Below are 15866 nucleotides of genomic sequence, written 5' to 3' on the forward strand. Positions count from 1 at the left end.
TCTACTATTGATACAACCTTATTCATTGTGATTTGACTATAATGTTTTCTGGCTTCATGTGAATGACCGTCCGATACTCGTATTGGGTATCATATGAATTGTAGTTAAAATTTACATTATATCTGCCGCAATGTATATATGTTTTGTATAGGACCTCATTTGCCATGTTTATGGTATGAGAGAATAAACCGTGTTTGACTTTGACTTTGAATATAATCAACTCCCGCTTGATACCAATTATTCACCTTTCTCGACACACAACTTGTTCACAATACACAATTATTATTTATCGATTAACTTATACAGCACCATTTTTAACCACACGTTCAAAGGCGCTTTACAACGAAATAAACGGATAACTTTTTACAGGAAATATCAATAACAAATAATACACCTTTAAAACATTCAATATACGATATACTTAAAATACGAATAGCAACCAAACACAATGAAATGTGATATTGAACTAGTCGTTAAAACATTAACATATATGAAATTAAAAGGACATCCCGGGATTTAGCCATCCCCCTCGTCCGACTTCCACACCCCCCTCCACCCACCAACAACCTTGGCACACAGGACGACCAAAATGAAGTATTAAATATCGGCGTACACACCCTCGCATACTTTTTTGTATACGGTAAGGTACGACCCTACCCTCCCTTACCTCTACAATTTGAAATGAGATATGTGAAAGTAGTATTTGAGACTTCTTCGTAGCCACCACCCCCTCCTCCGACTCCCCCACCACTCTCCAACCAACCTCAACCACGACATACAACCCACTTAAACACAATACAGTTATAAACCATACTGCATACTCTTGTGTATGTACTTAGAAATATGAATGGGGTTCCCGGGGTTTAATCACTCCCTGCCCCACCCCAACTACTCCGACTCCCCCACCCCTCTCCAACCACCAAGATATACAGCATACAACCCACTAAAACACAATGCAGTTTTGAAGGAACGGCGTAAGAACCTCCTCGCATACTCTTCTTTTGTACGAACTTTTGAAAATGAAAGGGGGTCCCGGGTTTTAGTCACCACGACCCCATCCCCACCCTCCCCAGGCTTCCCCACCCCTCTCCAACCTCCAACAATTACGGCATACAACATTCGAACACAATAAAGTAATAAATCCGGGCGTATTAAAGAAAACGCTATATACCTCAGAGAATGGAAGGGATTTTCGGTATTTACGGGGATTTTCGGGTTTTCGGTAATTCCACCGACCGGTGTTACGCGCATCATCAAGTCGTAAAAATTAAATACAGTATGGATTTTGATAAACGACAGTGTGGATTTAGGCAGGTGCGTGTTTACACAATTACGTCATTGACATCTGTGTAAAACACATGAGTACACCACAGCGAACAAAATTGCTGGTTTGTAAAACCTTGGAAGAGGCTTTAAGGAAAATCCAGGAGCTGGAAATGCAAGATAATTTGTGCCTGACTCTAGTACGAAGAATTTTGGGAAGACGGTATTAAATATTTCCATAATTTTATGCATTATTTAACTATTGATGCTTGCAAATCATTTTTTTCAGCAAAGCACACAGTGATTTGGTGGGAATGAGCTGAATTTTGACCTTTACAAAATTTATTGACATTTAACCTAAACTAACCTAAACAAGTTAAACAAATGACAATTGGCTTTATAATGGTAGTCCTAGTTGGGCCTCATGTTCTACAGCACTGTAGTTTATCAAATGACCATATATCTTTATACTGGTAGTCATAGCTGGGGGACACGTTCTAAAGCACTGTAGTTTATCAAATCACCATATATCTTTACACAGGTGGTAATAGCTTTGGGACACTTTCTAAAGTACTGTAGTTTATCAAATGACCATATATCTTTTAACAGGTAGTCTTAGCTAGGGGACACGTTCTAAAGCACTGTAGTTTATCAAATGACCATATATCTTTATACAGGTAGTCATAGCTCGGGGACACGTTCTAAAGCACTGTAGTTTATCAAATGACCATATATCTTTCTACTGGTAGTAATAGTATTGGGACACATTCTAAAGCACTGTAGTTTATCAAATGACCATATATCTTTATATAGGAAGTCATAGCTCGAGGACACGTTCTAAAGCACTGTAGTTTATCAAATGATCATATATCGTTATACTGGTAGTAATAGCTTTGGGACACGTTCTAAAGCACTGTAGTTTATCAAATGACAATATATCTTTATACTGGTGATCATAGGTGGGGGACACATTCTAAAGCACTGTAGTTTATCAAATGACCATATATCTTTATATAGGAAGTCATAGCTCGAGGACACGTTCTAAAGCACTGTAGTTTATCAAATGATCATATATCGTTATACTGGTAGTAATAGCTTTGGGACACGTTCTAAAGCACTGTAGTTTATCAAATGACAATATATCTTTATACTGGTGATCATAGGTGGGGGACACATTCTAAAGCACTGTAGATTATCAAATGACCATATATCTTTATACTGGTAGTAATAGCTTTGGGATACGTTCTAAAGCACTGTAGTTTATCAAATGACCATATATCTTGATACTGGTAGTCATAGCTGGGGGACACGTTCTAAAGCACTGTAGTTTATCAAATGACCATATATCTTTATACAGGTATTCATAGCTGTGGGACACGTTCTAAAGCACTGTAGTTTATCAAATGACCATATATCTTTATACTAGTAGTCATAGCTGGGGGACACGTTCTAAAGCACTGTAGTTTATCAAATGACCATATATCTTTATACAGGTAGTAATAGCTTTGGGACACGTTCTAAAGCACTGTAGTTTATCAAATGACCAAATATCTTTCAACAGGTAGTCATAGCTGGGGGACACGTTCTAAAGCACTGTAGTTTATAAAATGACCATATATCTTTATACAGGTAGTCATAGCTCGGGGACACGTTCTAAAGCACTGTAGTTTATCAAATGACCATATATCTTTAAACTGGTAGTCATAGCTGGGGGACACGTTCTAAAGCACTGTAGTTTATCAAATGACCATATATCTTTATACAGGTAGTCATAGCTGGGGGACACGTTCTAAAGCACTGTAGTTTATCAAATGACCATATATCTTTATACTGGTAGTCATAGCTCGGGAACACGTTCTAAAGCACTGTAGTTTATCAAATGACCATATATCTTTATACTGGTAGTAAAAGCTTTGGGACACGTTCTAAAGCACTGTAGTTTATCAAATCACCATATATCTTTATACGGGTAGACATAGCTGGAGGACACGTTCTAAAGCACTGTAGTTTATCAAATGACCATATATCTTTATACAGGTAGTCATAGCTGGGGGACACGTTCTAAAGCACTGTAGTTTATCAAATCACCATATATCTTTATACTGGTAGTCATAGCTGGGGGACACGTTCTAAAGCACTGTAGTTTATCAAATCACCATATATCGTTATACTGGTAGTCATAGCTGGGGGACACGTTCTAAAGCACTGTAGTTTATCAAATGACCATATATCTCTATGCTGGTGGTCATAGCTGGGGGACACGTTCTAAAGCACTGTAGTTTATCAAATGACCATATATCTTTATACTGGTAGTCATAGCTTTGGGACACGTTCTAAAGCACTGTAGTTTATCAAATGACCATATATCTTTATACTGGTAGTAATAGCTGGGGGACACGTTCTAAAGCACTGTAGTTTATCAAATGACCATATATTGTTATACTGGTAGTCATAGCTTTGGGACACGTTCTAAAGCACTGTAGTTTATCAAATGACCATATATCTTTATACTGGTAGTCATAGCTGGGAGACACGTTCTAAAGCACTGTAGTTTATCAAATGACCATATATCTTTATACTGGTAGTCATAGCTGGAGAACATGTTCTAAAGCACTGTAGTTTATCAAATCACCATATATCTTTATACAGGTAGTCATAGCTGGGGGACACGTTCTAAAGCACTGTAGTTTATCAAATCACCATATATCTTTATACAGGTAGTCATAGCTGGGAGACACATTCTAAAGCACTGTAGTTTATCAAATCACCATATATCTTTATACAGGTAGTCATAGCTGGGGGACACGTTCTAAAGCACTGTAGTTTATCAAATGACCATATATCTCTATACTAGTTATCATAGCTTTGGGACACGTTCTAAAGCACTGTAGTTTAACAGATGACTGTATATACTCCGGTACATATCTATACCTAACACTGGTTTATATGGCAGGAAGTATATTGTCTTCAGCTGTGTTCTTATTCCACTGACCATACACATTTATATTAGAGATTTTGACTGGACTTTACCTTAAAAGCTCTGTTTTTTTATTAAATTCTCTTACCATATAACTCTATAAAGGTGACTTTCTCATGCACTGTAGGTCAATTGACAGATGTTCATTTTTTTTAGATTTGGCCTAAAAAGACCTGTAGCAGTTAACAAGCTATTAGATGCACAATAGCACAAAATGACCACCACCACTATCACCCTAAAGTGTGTGCTTGGTGTCTGTCTACACATGCTTGCTTCTGGAATGTTGAAGAACAAACTGTGTTGAAACGCCAACTGGTAAGACTGTGCTTTGTGTTTGTAATTTTGTATGATAAGACATTTATTGTTTCCGCCAGGCCTAAAGGAAATGTCTATGAACAAGTACAGGTCTATACACAAGTACAGGATTGAAATATAAACAACGATTTAAAGAGTATTGAGTTGATGAGTGAGAACAAAAATGATATACCCATGTACATTTACATGTTCAATAAATAGTGCATCTCATACTCTGAATAATAATTCATTTTGCTATTAGGAGTTGGTTATGGACCTTTGCCGCCCTTCATCCAGAGCCTTCCACAGAGATGGCAGATATATCGCTGCCTGGACCAACAGTTGACCATGCCGTTGAGTCCATGATATCAGTAGCAGCCATGAAAACATCTACAGAATTACATCTGCGGCCGTGGCTATTAATGGATACATTCTGCACCACTTCCATGTGTAAGAATAGAACTTTCCAAGACCTCAGCATAAGCATTTCTGTATTTAAAACGAAAAATAATTAAAAATAAACAAATAAAGTTTTAAATAATTATATACAGGCAAAGTAAATTATATAATTTGTTTCATGAATGTGTTGTTTTTTTAATTGCTGTTAAAGCAACAGTGTGCACCAGATGATCAAATTGCAAGTTTATTAAGTTTAGCAGTTATTTCATATTTTTCCATTCAAAAAGATTACTGGGTATGTCTACCTAGTAGAATTAATTTCTTATGCGTGATTGGCTAGTCGATGTTATCACATGATATAACCAAGTTAGGTGTATAGCTTTAATATACCACTTGATTGAAGTAAGCCTTCGTAGCACAGTTGATACAACACTGGACTTCAATTTCGGTGACACATTTTTTTTTACATGTTTGTACTTTTTTTACAATTATGACATAAAAGCGTAACACATTCTATTAAATAATTGTCCTGAGATATGTTACAGAAAAAAAAACTTTTTTAGTTCCAATCTGGTGTACAGTCCCTTTAAGGCCTTATACCGTACTTGTAGACTTATTGTTTATGATAGTCTGTTTAATCATTTTATTGTATATGGGCAACATTTTATGTAACATCACTTTATGTAAAAAGTAAGCCTTCGTAGTACAGTTGATACAACACTGGACTTCAATTTTGGTGACACATTTTTTTTTACATGTTTGTACTTTTTTTACAATTATGACATAAAAGCGTAACACATTCTATTAAATAATTGTCCTGAGATATGTTACAGAAAAAAAACTTTTTTAGTGCCAGTCTGGTGTACAGTCCCTTTAAGGCCTTATACCGTACTTGTAGACTTATTGTTTATGATAGTCTGTTTAATCATTTTATTGTATATGGGCAACATTTTATGTAACATCACTTTATGTATTTTTTTTTATAAAAAGTCACTGTGAATATAAACAGTTTTCAAATATGTACATTAAAATTGCAGGCTGTCAGTTTGAAACGTCTCTACTCTGACAGAAGGAAGGGAATGAATACCCAGGATTGTTCCTCAGGAAAATCTCTTCAACAGGCTGTTGTCAGTTTGCATGCTCTTTGGATGGAATTACTCTACCTTGGCTTGCAGAGAATCTGTGATATAAAAGACCTCTTTTGTGCTGCATTGTGTCATTAATTTATTGTATTTTATATGTATTATGCCACTATTGTAAAAACAAATGGGCATATGTTTTAGCGTATGTTTTCAAACAGACACATTTATATTTCAAACAGACACATTTATATTTTTGAATAATTTGAAAATACATTTTGTAGGTTGACTTCAATCCATGAAACATTAATGGTAGGTTATATTTGACCAGAACATGACAAGTATTGTTTTCGGAGTTTTTTGGTCGAAGGTGAAGGTAATGGCTAACAGTGGTTATTCTGCACAATGAACCTTGAATTCTTTGACCTAGGACCATTAATATTTAGTGATTGATATATCAGTCCAACTCATATGTGAAAGGGACATGATGAAATTGAGCAAGAGCTTATTAGCATTGCAAATTATTATTTGTTCATTTTTAGCTCGACTATATGAAGAATAGGTGGGCTATACTATCATTAACAATTCTGCGTTAAAGTTTTCATTTTATGTAATAAAATCAAGAGTGTTTATCCAATGGTAATCAAACTTGGTCAGACTATTTGTCGGCATGTTATCTTGAAGATGTATGAATATGGGTCATCCCTGGTCAAATTCTAGGTCACTAGGTCACATCTTAGAGAAAATATTTCCATGTCATAAATTCAACATTTTTTTCATATCTTTATGAAACTTGGTCAGAATTTTTGTCTGCATACTATCTTGAAAGTTTTTTAATATGGGTCATCCCGGGTCAAATTCTAGGTCACTAGGTCAAATCTTAGGAAAATCATTCCACATCATAAATTGAACAATTTTTGTCAAATCTTTATGAAACTTGGTCAGAATATTTGTCTGCATAATATCTTAAAAGCTCTATAATATGGGTCATCCCCGGTCAAAACCTAGGTCACAAGGTCAAATTTTAGAAGAAAGAATCCCACAGTCATAAAAATTCATTAATTTTAGTCAAATCTTTTTTAAACTTGGTCAGAATATTTGTCTACATGTTGTCTTAATCATTTGTGAATATAGGTCACCTCAGATCAAAAACTAGGTCACTAGGTCAAATCTTAGGAAATACTTTCCTGATGTCATAAAAAAAATCCATGCTTACCAAAGCTATCCATATCAGTTAATAACTAAATTCAGTTGTTATTTTATAAACACACATCCCAATCATGAATTTCAGATCTAACCATATTTTTCAAAAATTTAAATTTTAATTAACTTTAAAAATATTTGTGTACATGAAATCTTAGATGATAAAGTGTGTCATCTAGGGTCAAAAACTAGGTCTCTGGGACAGATCTTTTTGGAAAAGCTGATGTATTTATAAAATGTTCGTTTTTCCTCACACAAATGGAATAGTTTCTGTTGATCAGGTTATTTGTATGAATGATATCTCCGATAAATATAAATATGGGTCTTTTTGGTTAAAAATACTAGGTCATTAGCTCAAATCCTAGGTTTGCAAAATTGCATTGTCAAATAGAAAATCAAGCTTTGCCGCGTTGGCGTCTTGTTATTTTTTTTATTTTGACAGGCACATTTTTATAATCTTAACCAAATCAAACCTTGTTTTGTCACATTGTGATTCTTATTCACTTTTTTTATTTAATTGTTTTATTGCTTTTTACAGGCACATCACACTATTATTGTATTTACGTCCAATTCCAAGAGGCGTAGTAGAGCGCACTGTTTTACGACAGCTCTTGTTAACCTGTAAAGTGAAACCTGGTTATAAAAATGACATGACTGTGTCATTGTGTTGGCAGGCCAGGAGGAGGGCAGCATCAAATACATCTACAAACTTAGTATACAAAGTATTATAGAATTGCTTTCGGGGCCCATAGGATCAAGGTCACTAAAACAAAAAAATATTGAAACTTAATCGCACAACAAAGGCTTAATTAATTAGGTTTGTCTGTCAATCATTGAAAACTTGTTGTTTTTTTTGCATTGCAGCATTTCATGCTTAATTTTTATTTTGTCTCTTTATTGCATATTACCTTTATCATTATTGTATTCATTTCTAAGACAAAGCAGCATATAGTTGAGGGCACTGCCCCATGACAGCTCTTGTATATCCTAAAAAGAATACAATAGTGATATACCCTGATATAGGTAGTTTTGGTACATTATCACGGTTTTAATTTTAGCTTTACTGGCCAAAGATCAGAATATCTGATGTGATGGTAATGTGTACGTAGTATGTGCTTCCTAGCGCCTGTAAACAATTGCTTGTGAACACCATACAGTCTTTAGTTATGATTGTATCTCAATAAAACAGTATTTAGATATCCAATAGAGCTCGGTTCCTTTCGAAAACCAGTCAGATCTGCCCATGCATGCCTAGATTATAGGCCTTGAACGTCTGTGCGACTGTAAACAATTGCTTGTGAACATGGTACAGTCTTCAGTTTTAATTGTATATAGATGAAACTTGCACAGTATTAAGATATCAATTAGAGCTTGGTTCCTTTCGAAAACCAGATCTGCCCATGCATACCTAGATTATGGGCCTCAAAAGTAAAAAAAAATGCTATTTTTAGCCAAGTCTACATGAGCGAAGTCTATTTTTAGACAAGTTTACATGTAAAGTCACAAATTCATGTGAAAAATTGTTCAAATTAGGCCCCTGGGGTCATTATTGGCCACGCCACTGGGTTCACCGGTTTGGTATACTAAATTGGGAAATGTTTGAAAATCTTTATGTCTGAAACAACTATGCAGACCCTTGTTATTTTGAATAAGGATTATTTTATTGGTCTGCTACCATGGTTGTTCAAATTATGCCCCTAGGGTCAAAACTGGCACTGCCCCCAGGGGTCACAAGTTTTTTAAGAAATATTTTCAAAATCTTCTTGTTTCAAACCACAAGGCTCATATCTTTGATATTTGTTGTGGAGCATTATATGTAGACCGTCTAGCAAAACAGTTGAAATTATGTGCCCTGGGCCGGGCCACCATCCATTTTGTCCTTTTAAAGCTACAAAAATGAAAATTTGACCAATAGTACAGTTTTGTAGCAAATTTTATTCTCCTCAGATGACCTTTACTTGGCACATATTAGAATACTAGTAGTTCATGCAACTAATCTGCTTACAACACTTTCTGTTCTCAGATGTTAAATGTGCAACGTTTTAAGCTAACTCAAACACAAAACGTGAACAATATGTTTGTTGGCTATTATACATACATGCTCTGGATCAAAAATAACCACATGAGCCATGCCACTAGAGCATAGGCACTCATGGGCCTCTTGTTTTTTTTAGAAAAAAAGCATACTGATCAACCCTATTTATTTTAGAAGTTAGCTGAAACTAAGAACTTTTTTTTACCTTACTTTTATATTAGATTGTGTATTGCTAAGATTTTTGCTTAAAGCTCCATTTAAGGTAACTGTTCATCTCAAATGTAACAGCTTTTGCCTTCAAACTTTTAAAATTTCATTGAACCAGTGGGTTCATCATGATGCACATCTGTAAATGTTTCTCCCTAATATGGGCTTTTATGTTTGCAAACAGAACATTGAACAATTGGCTTTCTGTGTAAAGTAAACCCTGTCCAGAACATTTGTCAAATTGCTGTGTCAGCACTTGTTTGAATGGATTTATTTTATTTTCATATTATGATTTCAAATAAAGTATTTAAAAATGTTGATTTATTGTATGAAGTGATTACTATAATCCTTATAAGGTCAACAGGAAGCTTGAAAAAGTATCTGTTACATGTATTAAGGCATGATTAAAATCATTTTTCCATTTTGCAAAAAGCAGATGGTTAATTTATACCACCTTCAGGTAGTCATGATGAACTCTTCAAAGATATCCCAGGTAAAGGTAGTCACGATAAACTCTTTCAAGTTATCCCAGGTATGCATGGTCACCTCTTAAAAGATATCCCAGGTATTCATGATCACCTCTTCAAAGATATCCCAGTTATTCATGATCACCTCTTCAAAGATATCCCAGTTATTCATGATCACCTCTTCAAAGATATCTATCCCAGGTAGTCATGATCACCTCTTCAAAGATATCTATCCCAGATAGTCATGATCACCTCTTCACAAAGATATCCCAGGCAGTCATGATCACCTCTTTAAAGATATCCTAGGTAGTCATGATCAACTCTTTAAAAATATCCCAGATATTCATGATCATCACCTCTTCAAAAATATCTCAGGTATTCATGATCACCCCTTCAAAGATATCCTAGGTAGTCATGATCAACTCTTTAAAAATATCCCAGATATTCATGATCACCTCTTCAAAGATATCCCAGGTAGTCATGATCACCTCTTCAAAGATATCCCAGGTAGTCATGATCAACTATTAAAAGATACCCAGATATTCATGATCACCTCTAAAAGATATCCCAGGTAGTCATGATCCCCTCTTCACAGATATCCCAGGTAGACATGATCAACTCTTAAAAAATATCCCAGATATTCATGATCCCCTCTTCAAAGATATCCCAGGTAGTACGGTAATGATCAACTCTTAAAAGATAACCCAGGTAGTCATGATCAACTCTTTAAAGATTTCCCTTTGTAACCATGCAGTTGTTGCAAGCATACTTTAAAGCCCTGGTGAAGGGGAGATCAATGCAAACTGAACATGGATGGTTTGTGTGGAAATGAGCCCACTTTTTTGGTAGAAAGTTCTATGTGATTAGTTAAACAACAGGTCAAATTGCAGATGATGTTAGCAAAATGATGCATGAAGTTAAATGACAGGCCATAGCTGTCAGACTTGAAAGGAAATTCACTTGGTGGTTTAAGCGTGAACAAAAGCCAAGATCAATCAATGCTTCAGACCCTTGATCTATGTATTCCAGGGTGATTTGCAAACGAAAGTGTATAATAGTTACTGTGTACTTTCAGGAGAATTAATTTGTGGCACAGTTCACATAAGTTCCGCTTATGTTGATTTTTCCATGCAGATAAGTAACCATACTTGTATGAAAAATTATTTCTCAATTTCACCAAGCATAGAAAACTACCAACAATGGAAGTGTTTTTTGTCACAGACTCAATCATGTCATCTAAAATCCACACAATTCTTTCATATTTTTTCAATATTTTCTTCAACTTTGGCCCATTTCAGATGAACTTTTTTCAAAGCACAGTAAAAAAGACCTTTATCATATAGTTTCTTGTAATTCCTCAGGTGAATCCAAATCTGTTTAACTAGTAGTTGCTTCACATAATCCAACCTATTTTTGTATATCTTCTTAATCCAATGTTCTTGTAACTCCTCAGGTGAATCCAATTGTTGAGCTAGTAGTTTTCTTCACATAAACCTATTCTTGTAGATCACTTTCTTAATCCAATGTGACCTTTTTTCTCTAATTCCATGTCTTCATTAAACCAAAAGTTACCTATTTCTTAACACATCCAGTGAAGACTTTCTTTTAAGTCTTTACTGATTCTAACCACATTTCTTACACTTGTATAGATCCTGAGTTTTATCTGTAGACTTCAAATCAAACAACTTTTTTTTCATAGTTTTCCAAACATAACATGACCTCTTTGCTCCTCAAGTGTATCCAGGTGAACATCCAATTTCAAGTCATGATTCCAGGTGATCAGTTGATAAACTGCATTGCTTAAGATTTAGAACTTCACATCAGCTGTCACCGCCATAACTACTCATATGAAGCATTGAAGGCTGGGGCGTAGCCAGCATTATGCACTTACGCATGTGTGTAACATCAATTTGAAAAATGAAAAAAATAAATATGGGAAAAAATGGCATCAAATTCAAGGGCTAAGCTAAATATTGATATCAGAATAAAGGGAAGATCAGCTATAGTAAGCATTTTTTCTCTGTGTTGGATAGCTTACTGAGCCTAAATCAATCACTTGGTTACTACAAGGTCGGCGGCCCCGAACCTATAAATCCCTCCAAATACACATCAGTGCCCAACATGTTAGTTCTATATTTCATTTTTTTTCCTTGGGGAGCCCCCCTACAGCTACAGGGATATTCCTCCTTCAACACCATCCCCCTTTCGTGCGTAACATTCAGTAAAGCCTGACTACGCATCTGGAAGGCATATACCAAGTAAACTGAATGCAGTACTTAAAAGTGACTCGCTTTTGTTTTTGGACCAAATATTAGTTTTCCCGGTAATGCATCCCACGCCAGGAAAAACCAAAGTGAACAGTAAAAAAAACAGCCGGCTAGTCAACACAGCCACCGGGACTTTAACAAAAATGGTGGATATGTTGGCCCCTTATGGAAACATTCATTATATCACATGATACATTGTCAATCAACCAATCAAACAACACATCAGCCGTAATTAATTTTGAATACACGTTTGAAATTGTGGTCTTCAACATTATTTTGCTAAAGGGTTCCAGCTTTTGCTATTTTTGTTTTAACACTCCTTTCCTTATGATTTAACACTTAACAAATTACGTGTCCCCCAGCTATGACTACCAGTATAAAGATATATGGTCATTTGATAAACTACAATGCTTTAGAACGTGTCCCCCAGCTATGACCACCAGCATAGAGATATATGGTCATTTGATAAACTACAGTGCTTTAGAACGTGTCCCAAAGCTATTACTACCAGTATAAAGATATATGGTCATTTGATAAACTACAGTGCTTTAGAACGTGTTCCCCAGCTATGATCACCAGTATAGAGATATATGGTCATTTGATAAACTACAGTGCTTTAGAACGTGTCCCCGAGCTATTACTACCAGTATAAAGATATATGGTCATTTGATAAACTACAGTGCTTTAGAACGTGTCCCCCAGCTATGATCACCTGTATAGAGATATATGGTCATTTGATAAACTACAGTGCTTTAGAACGTGTCCCCCAGCTATGATCACCAGTATAAAGATATATGGTCATTTGATAAACTACAGTGCTTTAGAATGTGTCCCCCAGCTATGATCACCAGTATAAAGATATATGGTCATTTGATAAACTACAGTGCTTTAGAATGTGTCCCCGAGCTATGACTACCTGTATAAAGATATATGGTCATTTGATAAACTACAGTGCTTTAGAACGTGTCCCCCAGCTATGATCACCTGTATAAAGATATATGGTCATTTGATAAACTACAGTGCTTTAGAACGTGTCCCCTAGCTATGACCACCAGTATAAAGATATATGGTCATTTGATAAACTACAGTGCTTTAGAACGTGTAACCCAGCTATGACCACCAGCATAAAGATATATGGTCATTTGATAAACTACAGTGCTTTAGAACGTGTCCCCCAGCTATGACCACCAGCAAAGAGATATATGGTCATTTGATAAACTACAGTGCTTTAGAACGTGTCCCAAAGCTATTACTACCAGTATAAAGATATATGGCCATTTGATAAACTACAGTGCTTTAGAACGTGTTCCCCAGCTATGATCACCAGTATAGAGATATATGGTCATTTGATAAACTACAGTGCTTTAGAACGTGTCCCCGAGCTATTACTACCAGTATAAAGATATATGGTCATTTGATAAACTACAGTGCTTTAGAATGTGTCCCCCAGCTATGACCACCAGCATAGAGATATATGGTCATTTGATAAACTACAGTGCTTTAGGATGTGTCCCCCAGCTATGACTACCAGTATAAAGATATATGGTCATTTGATAAACTACAGTGCTTTAGAACGTGTCCCCCAGCTATGACCACCAGCATAGAGATATATGGTCATTTGATAAACTACAGTGCTTTAGAACGTGTCCCAAAGCTATTACTACCAGTATAAAGATATATGGTCATTTGATAAACTACAGTGCTTTAGAACGTGTTCCCCAGCTATGATCACCAGTATAGAGATATATGGTCATTTGATAAACTACAGTGCTTTAGAACGTGTCCCCGAGCTATTACTACCAGTATAAAGATATATGGTCATTTGATAAACTACAGTGCTTTAGAATGTGTCCCCCAGCTATGATCACCAGTATAAAGATATATGGTCATTTGATAAACTACAGTGCTTTAGAATGTGTCCCCGAGCTATGACTACCTGTATAAAGATATATGGTCATTTGATAAACTACAGTGCTTTAGAACGTGTCCCCCAGCTATGATCACCTGTATAAAGATATATGGTCATTTGATAAACTACAGTGCTTTAGAACGTGTCCCACAGCTATGACCACCAGTATAAAGATATATGGTCATTTGATAAACTACAGTGCTTTAGAACGTGTAACCCAGCTATGACCACCAGCATAAAGATATATGGTCATTTGATAAACTACAGTGCTTTAGAACGTGTCCCCCAGCTATGACCACCAGCAAAGAGATATATGGTCATTTGATAAACTACAGTGCTTTAGAACGTGTCCCAAAGCTATTACTACCAGTATAAAGATATATGGCCATTTGATAAACTACAGTGCTTTAGAACGTGTTCCCCAGCTATGATCACCAGTATAGAGATATATGGTCATTTGATAAACTACAGTGCTTTAGAACGTGTCCCCGAGCTATTACTACCAGTATAAAGATATATGGTCATTTGATAAACTACAGTGCTTTAGAATGTGTCCCCCAGCTATGATCACCAGTATAAAGATATATGGTCATTTGATAAACTACAGTGCTTTAGAACGTGTCCCCGAGCTATGACTACCTGTATAAAGATATATGGTCATTTGATAAACTACAGTGCTTTAGAACGTGTCCCCCAGCTATGATCACCTGTATAAAGATATATGGTCATTTGATAAACTACAGTGCTTTAGAACGTGTCCCCCAGCTATGACCACCAGTATAAAGACATATGGTCATTTGATAAACTACAGTGCTTTAGAACGTATCCCCCAGCTATGATCACCAGTATAAAGATATATGGTCAACTGTTAAACTACAGTGCTTTAGAACGTGTCCCCCAGCTATGACCACCAGCATAGAGATATATGGTCATTTGATAAACTACAGTGCTTTTGAACGTGTTCCAAAGCAATGATAGCTACAGTCATATGATTTACAGTCAAAATACTTCAAAACGTAATGGATGTCTTAAATTTCAGTGTCAAAGTTGGATGCTTTTCATGATGAACATAAATAAAGGATTGATAGGTATTAAAATTAAAGGCATGGACCTTTGTTTACACCTTCTAAAATACTAGGCACAATAATGCGATTATAGGGAACTTTCGCCTATTCAAAAACCGTTAAAGACTCAGAAGCAGCTGTTTATATGGAGTACTAAAATACTAAATTATACTGTATTAGCTAAATCTAAATCAAAGATAAAGTACAGTGTAGATCTTCCTTTATTTCTTAATTGTTTGATTTACCCAAATTATTTCATAAAATAATCATGGGAAAATGTGGCAACTACTTACATTATTATTTTATATAAACACAATCAAAATTGAGTTCATTTTGACAAGAGAAATTTATGATAAACATTGTCAACCTTAATACTTTGCTGCAAAGGCAAATTTTTCTATTTACACAAATATCTATGACGTAACTAGACCATCCAAGCACCTGCTGAAATCCGTACTGTCGTTTATCTGGCAATACTACAATCCGTACTGTACCTTAGGCTAACCTCATCAAGTGAGTGAAACATCTTTTTTCAATTGTTAGTTAACTTTATAACAATATTTTATCGTAAAATATATGTTTAAAGGTGTTATCTTATCAGTATGATACGGTCATGACCAGACGTTGTTTACTTCGATTGATTTTTGAGAGTGTCATATGTTTTCGCAATGTCTGACCCGGAAACGGAAAATTTCATTAAAA

General features: G+C 35.6%; 1 long non-coding RNA gene across 1 annotated transcript; it reads left to right on the plus strand.

Moving 5' to 3' along the window:
- The first annotated feature begins 1354 nt into the window (after positions 1 to 1354).
- On the plus strand, positions 1355 to 9775 carry LOC128237268 (uncharacterized). Its single transcript, XR_008261544.1, has 4 exons — positions 1355 to 1486; positions 4397 to 4555; positions 4797 to 4984; positions 5971 to 9775. It is a non-coding gene; the product is annotated as an uncharacterized LOC128237268 (long non-coding RNA).
- The last annotated feature ends 6091 nt before the right edge of the window (positions 9776 to 15866 follow it).

This window comes from Mya arenaria, chromosome 6 (genome assembly GCF_026914265.1).
Source record: "Mya arenaria isolate MELC-2E11 chromosome 6, ASM2691426v1".
Classification (NCBI taxonomy): Eukaryota; Metazoa; Mollusca; class Bivalvia; order Myida; family Myidae; genus Mya; species Mya arenaria.